The sequence below is a fragment of the Octopus bimaculoides genome, chromosome 21 (genome assembly GCF_046866305.1).
Source record: "Octopus bimaculoides isolate indiv1 chromosome 21, ASM4686630v1, whole genome shotgun sequence".
Taxonomy (NCBI): Eukaryota; Metazoa; Mollusca; class Cephalopoda; order Octopoda; family Octopodidae; genus Octopus; species Octopus bimaculoides.
This window is the reverse complement of record NC_142948.1, coordinates 35,995,229-36,002,728: the sequence shown is the minus strand read 5'-3', so window position 1 is coordinate 36,002,728 and position 7,500 is coordinate 35,995,229. Positions and strand designations below refer to the sequence as shown.

At 36.3% G+C, this 7,500-nt stretch overlaps 1 protein-coding gene across 7 annotated transcripts in view; it reads right to left on the bottom strand.

Annotated features, from left to right (window-relative positions):
• The window catches only part of LOC106882890 (G protein-activated inward rectifier potassium channel 3), a 216,195-nt gene that overhangs the window by 151,112 nt on the left and 57,583 nt on the right, over positions 1 to 7,500 (bottom strand). For 4 of the 7 annotated variants that reach the window (XM_089339115.1, XM_089339114.1, XM_089339116.1 and 1 more), the window contains exon 2: positions 3,599 to 3,777. The exons of the other annotated variants lie outside the window; for them this stretch is intronic. The gene's annotated coding sequence lies outside the window, so the exon portion shown is untranslated. The remainder of the gene's footprint in view (positions 1 to 3,598; positions 3,778 to 7,500) is intronic. 7 annotated transcript variants of the gene reach the window in all.

Genomic DNA, 7,500 nt, shown 5'->3' with positions numbered 1-7,500 from the left:
AATGTGCAGGATACATACATACATACAAACATACACATACACATATATATATATATATGCATACACACACATACATACATATATACATACATACATATGTGTATACATATGCACACTGATGCACACACATGCACACAAACAAACAAAATGAATGCAGCTCTGATAACAGACAGCGTCAACAACTATTGAAAAACTTGCAAGATGCAATGAAAAGTGGAAATTGAACTGGTGAGAGTGTTAAATGAGGCACTAAAGAGAATGACTGTCCAGACAATAAAATATGCTTCAATACATGAATTCACATAAAGAATCTTGTAAACAAAATACATATATATCTCATCATCATCATCATCATTTAACATCCGTTTTCCATGCTGGCATGGGTTGGATGGTTGGACAGGGTTGACCTACTATAGTCTTGGGTTGACCAAAGCCTTGTGAGTGGATCTGGTAGACGGAAATTGAAAGAAGCCCATCATGTATATATATATATATATATATGTTTGTGTGTCCCCCCATCACTTGACAACCGATGTTAGTGTGTTTGTATCCCTGTAACTTAGCAGTTCGGCAAAAGGGTCAGATAAAATAAGTACCAGACTCACAAAGGAAAAGTCCTGGAGTCGATATACTCGACTAAAGACAGTGCTCCAGCATGGCTGCAGTCAAACGACTGAAACAAGTAATAAAAGACCAAAATAATCCAGCTGGTTAGCAACAATTCAAAACCAACAAGGAAATAATTCACCGTCACTAAGAACGACAAGGGTGCAGTGTAACACATGTCTTTATATTACAAATGAGATGTTGACTCTGTATGCCACGCCATGGAATTATCTACCAATGGCAGTAGTAACCCTAAATAAGAACTGACATACTGTTATGACTCATCCGATCCATGCCATCACGGAAGAACAGACATACCAATAATGAGGATGATGATTATAGGTATTTGCTTACATATATATATATATATATATATATATATATACATGGATGTGTATATATGTACACACACACGCGTATATATGTATACACACACATACATATATACATACACACATGTATACACACATACACACACCTTCCGAATCAACAAGTCAGACTGAAACCAGCTGGAAGAGCAAAGTAATTACATAAAAAGCTTTGCTAATTGACCAAAGTCATCTGTATTGATTCGGATTACTTAAGAAGTGGGGGAGGCAATAGTGGTGGTGGTGGTGGTGGTGGTGGTCATATTAGCGTCATTAGTGAAAGTGGTGGGGGTGGTATTGGCAGCAAGAGATGGTGATAGAACTTGTTGAATGAAGCAGGAATATAACTTAAAAGCACAGCAAAGATCCACCATGTAACCGATACAAACTCTGTAAATCTGTTTACAACAACAGCAACAGCAACAATTCTTCAAAATTCCACAGAATGGTTTAAGGTCTGAGCTAAGCAAATGGGAAATGATATAAACAAAGTGGAATAGTAATTCTTCAAGTTAAGATAATACAAGGAAAGTATATATATATATATATATATATATACACACACACACATAAACATATATATATATATATATATATATATATATATATATATATGTATTTATACATACACAGAAATATATATACGTGTCTGTATGTAAGTTTTGGGGTATACATTAGCATGCAAGTGTATCCAAATGTTTCTGGATATACATACAAGATAAAAAAGTATTTATAAATGTAACTTTCTTTTGTTTGTGTGTGCATACATATGCTCCCATCCACCCATTATATATATATATATACTTTATTAATAAAGCTGCAAAGGCAGGTAGAAAGAAAAAGGATATATATATATGTATCCATTTTTTTTTCTACCTTTAGCTTGTTTCAGTCATTAGAATGCAGCCATGCTGGAGCAGTACCTTGAAGACATGTCTAGACATGATGATTGTAAATGAGCATCACCATCAAACAAGCCATATCGTCCATTTTCAGTCTTCCATGGACAGCATCTGGCTGTGGGGAAATATTTCTTGGGAACAAGTGAAGGTTAGCAACTTGGAATGCATGTAGATGCAGAAAGTCTGCCTCAATGAATTGCACAGAAAAGTGAATGCTGAGTAAACAAAGCAATGAAGATGATTTTACAGGAGACAGTTTTCTCCTAGATTTGTGCATCTATGTGAGTTTTAGCGAATGAGTATCCATATGTTTGTGTGTAAGTATGATTATACATGTGTGTTTTATAATCATCATCACCTGTATTCCATGCTGGTATGGGTTAAATGGGCAAAATGGTTCAACAGGAGCTGGTGAGGTAGGGAACTGCACCAAACCCCATTGTCAGCTTTGGGTTAGTCTCAATGGCTGAATGCCTTTCCTAATGGCAACTACTTAACAAAATGCACCGGATGCTTTTTACATGACACTAGCACCAAGCTAGGTTGCCAGGTTAACTTACAAGACAAGACCACCAGCCCTCAAATGAACAGGGCATAGTATTGAAAGAGGGGAATTTTAAGCCAGATGATAAGAGGTTGAAATATGACAGAGGGACAGAAACAGGTGTCTTGCTGTAGAGAAGATACATGGCTACCCCAAATATTTATTTGCATATGTTTATCTGTTTGTTTTTGCCATCAAGGCCACATCTTTGTTGAAACCTTCCCTTCAAATTCGTGCATGATTGTGTAATTTATGCACCTGTATATGTGAATTTGTGTTTGCCTATTTTTATGTAAATGTTGGTGAATGTGTGAGTGTGTGTTTGTGTGTGTCTATGCTTTGTGCTTCATCATACATACACAGTACAATAAAACTGTGAAAAATAGCTCTTATTTTCCTTGGGAAATGTGCCAAAATATAATTTGTTGTCTTTTTTTTTTAAAGAAAAAAAAAATGGAACAAAAAACAAAAACAAAAGCAAAATCACTTGAAAGATAGATGTGAAAATAAATACTCAAACATATATAAACATATACGACATATGTTATATAACACGAAAATAAACATAATACATCCAGCATAAACATACATAAACATATAAATAAATATATATAAATATGTAAATATATAACAATAAACATACGTATAAAACTGTACACTGTGCAACCGTGTGGCCTCTGGTTCAGTCCCACTGTACAGCACCTTAGGCAAGTGTCTTCTACGATGGGCTGAGGATGACCAATGCCTTGTGAGTGAGTTTGGCCAGCATGGTAGAATTTTTTCAACTCACCACCTTATCATACAGTAAATATACAAAACAAAAAAATTTTTAAAAGGGATACATCAAATATAACTGAGACAGTGCCGCTTCGACTGGCCCTCATGCCTGTGGCACGTAAAAAACACCTTTTTGAGCTCGGCCGTTGCTAGTACCGTATGACTGGCCCTCGTGCCAGTGGCACGTAAAAGCACCCACTACACTCTCAGAGTGGTTGACATTAGGAAGGGCATCCAGCTGTAGAAACTCTGCCAGATCAGATTGGAGCCCGGTGCAGCCTTCTGGCTTGCCAGTCCTCAGTCAAATCGTCCAACCCATGCTAGCATGGAAAGCGGACATTAAACAACAACGATGATGATGATAAGTTTAATGAACAAAAATAACAAAACTATAGACTTACCCTTTAATATAAAATTATTCTGCTGTGGTGCTATGGTAGTAATAATAATAATAATAATAATAATAATCCATATATTTTGGCAGGCATAAATGATTCCATATAATGTTCTAATGCTATGAAAGATTCCAAGAGGTACTCCGTTTAGAAACCAGATAGAATTTATCGATCATGGGTGAGGTCTGCAATAAAAAATAAAAACCACAGACATAAATATTAAAAAGATATATTGAGATTTTATGATAGCTCTACATTACTTTTTTTTTTTAAATTTTATATCATATTATATATAGGTGCAGGTGAGGTAAGAAGTTCGCTTTCCAGCCATATGGTTTCAGTTTCAATCCCACTGCCAGGCACCTCGAGCCTTGGGCAAGTGTCTTCTGCTATATTTCCAGGCCAATCAAAGCCTTGTGACTGAATCTGGTAGATGGAAACTAAAAGAAGACTGCAAGTGCACATACGTGAGTGTGAGCACGTGTGAGTGTGTGAGTGTGTGCATGTGTGAGTGTGTGCATGTGTGAGTGTGTGTGTGCCTGTATATCTCATCAGCATTTAACATCCGTTTTCCATGCTGGCATGGGTTGAATGGCTTGACTGAAAACTGGTACGCTGGGGAGCTGCACCAAGCTCCAATCTGATTTCGCATGGTTTCTACAGCTGAATGCCCTCTCTAATGCCAACCACTCCAAGAGTAGTGTTTTATATATATATATATATATATATATTCCTCTATTTTCATAATATCGATGTCTTGTCCTTTTGTTTGTAATTTTATTATTATCAATATATATATATATATATATATATATATATATATATATATATATATATATATATGTATGTATGTATGTATATATATGTATATATATATACAAACGTATGTACATACATCTATACGCGTATATATATATATATATATATATATATATATATATATATATATATACGCGTTTAGATGTTGAAGAGCACCATGCACCACCAGGAATTGAACTTATGACCTTATAATCATGAGCTGAATACCCTAACCACCTAAGCCATGCAAATAAGTATTACATTTGAATGCTACAGGGTTAAGAGATGGCATGATAAGATCAAACTAATTTTAAACATGAGGAACTAGAAAACCGAAGGGAAAAAATAACATCCAGTAATACATCGACAATGGCTGGCAATGATAAACAGAGCTTATTTTATCCACCAATGGATTGACAATAATGGCCGGCGACAAAAAGTTCCATTAAAAATACATCAAACCATTTAAGCATGTATGTATTAGATGTTCATCAATCACTGTACACGATGTATAATTATTGATATACGTCAATTATCATATATCAATATGTAGTAATTTGTGTGTGTGTATGTGTGTGTGGGTCCCCTGTGCATCCATGCTTGTGTGTCCGTGTGTCCATGCTTGTGTATGTATCTGTGTGTCCATGTGTCTATGTTTGTATTATGTGTGTGCTTGTGTCCATGTGTGTATACTGAAGCATGTGCATGCATGTATGTGAGTGTGTCTATGTATATACATGTGTGCAGTATTATATCCAAAAGGCCTCTTAAGCCAAAAACGTGTTTGGTTAATATCTCTGCTGCTTAGCTCTACTTTCATGACATTAAGCTGATGAGAGACAGATTTTCCTCTTAGGTACAGCATTTAGTCTATCACAGGTAACTCTCCAAGATGATCTGGCGATACCTGTATCTGTAGGTTAACTGAGTTAATGAAGAACGAAATGTTCTGTTTAAAAACACAACACACCTACTGTGTCTTTGATTCCAGATATCTTTTACCTGTTTCAGTCATTGGGCTGCGGCCATGCTACAGCACCACCTTGACACTAGTACTTCTTTTTTTCCAAAGCTTATTATTCTGTCAGTCTCTTTTGGCCAAACTACTAAGTGACAGGGGGCGTAAACAAACCAACACTGGTTATCAGTGGTTGTGGGAGACAAAGACACATTCAGATAATCACTCGCTCACACACACACACACACACACACAGAGAATGGGCTTCTTTCAGTTTCCATCTACCAAATCCACTCATACCTTAACTCCCATTTAACATAAAGGGATATTGTACCCAACCCCTCCTCAGGTTTTGCAGAGTTGCAAGCTGTATGGCAACCTCAACAGGGGCCAGTGGCATGGAAACAAACCACCCAGTATGCTCTGTAAAGTGTTTGACATTAAGAAGGGCATCCAACGGTAGAAACCCCCCCCCCCAAGCAGATAATGGAGCACAGAGTAGTCAACGGATCCGTTGGATCCATGTTAAACCATCCAACCCATGCCAGCATGGAGCATGAACATTAAATGATGATGACAATGATAATGATGATGATGATAATGATGACGATGATAATGATGATGTTGACAATGGTGATGACAATAATGATAACAATGATGATGATGACGACAAAAATGACGACGACATTGATGACGATAATGACAATGAAGATGATGATGATGATAACTATTATAATAGCGATGCAATTCTCTTCTAACAGAGTGAACTCCATTTTTGTGGTTACGGTCTTTTTATGGATAGATAACTATTATATTATGGGTAAGTACCTCTATCATGATAATTAGATTACTATTATAATAGTCCGACAGCTCTATTATGACGGTTACATGACACTATTATAATGGTTAGTCGGCTATTATTATGATCAAACAAATCTACTACAATGGTAAGAGACGACTATTATGATAGTTAAACAGCTCTATCACAATGGTTAGATGACTACTGCACGTAACTCAACCAACCACTCCAATTTATTTTCTAAAAATAAAGTTTTTTGTAAAAAAAATAAATTTTTTTTAATAAATAAAAAGCAAAACATAATTGCAAAACACCAAAATCAAATAATAAAGAAACACAAAAATGACAGAATTTCTAAAGAAGAACCATTCCGGTCTTCTTCAATACACGTATAATCAAATTTACTAACAAGAATTGTCAAAGAATGATGTACAACAGAATCATTTGTCTATGGCAACAATTGATTTTCCTCCACCACCCACCACCACCACCACCACCACACCACTTAAATCTTAGCAGCTTTGTCAATATGTCAAATAATGAGCTCTTATTTGTTGATTTATCGCTTGTTATTAACTGGTACTGATGCTGCTGTTATTATTATTATTATTATTATTATTATTATTATTATTATTATTATATTTTGAACTTTTTTTGTTTCTTTTTACATTGCATCTGTTGAGTAAGTATATGTAATTGAAGAAAGCTGGTTCTTAAAGCAGAGTTATGGAGGACAAAAATTCATCGCTTTCAACTGAAGAAAATTGATTTTTATCCATCCATCCATTTTCTCCATCTGTTATTTCTGGAAGTGTCATGGGGGGCAGAGTTCTCAAGTACAGTTTCTTAGGGTCCAATCAGAAATAGTTGTCATAACACTTTCTGGCTGTGACCAACTGTGGGACTATGTGAGACTCTCCAACTGTGACCAACTGTGGGACTATGGATGCTACGCGACCATCTCATTCTTGGTTTATCCCTAGGACTCCTGCCTGTTGGTTCAACTTGAGGTCGCCATTAGGAAGGGTATCCAGCCATAGAACCTGTGCCACAACAGACAGTTGGAGTATGGACGTCTCCCTGCTACCCAGCTCCATATCAAACTGTCCAACCCATGCCATCACAAAGAGCAGACATTAAATAATGGTGATGATATTTTAGCATCATTGTTTTGATTTTAACACCCATTTAAAGCATCCAACCACAGAAACCATGCCAAAACTGACACTGGAGTTCCATGAAACCCTATGGCTCACCAGATTTTGTCAAACTATCCAGTGGTGGGGCATGTGGTTTAGTGGTTAGAGTGTGGGGCTCCTAATTGTAAGATTGTTGTTTCAATTCCTGGACCAG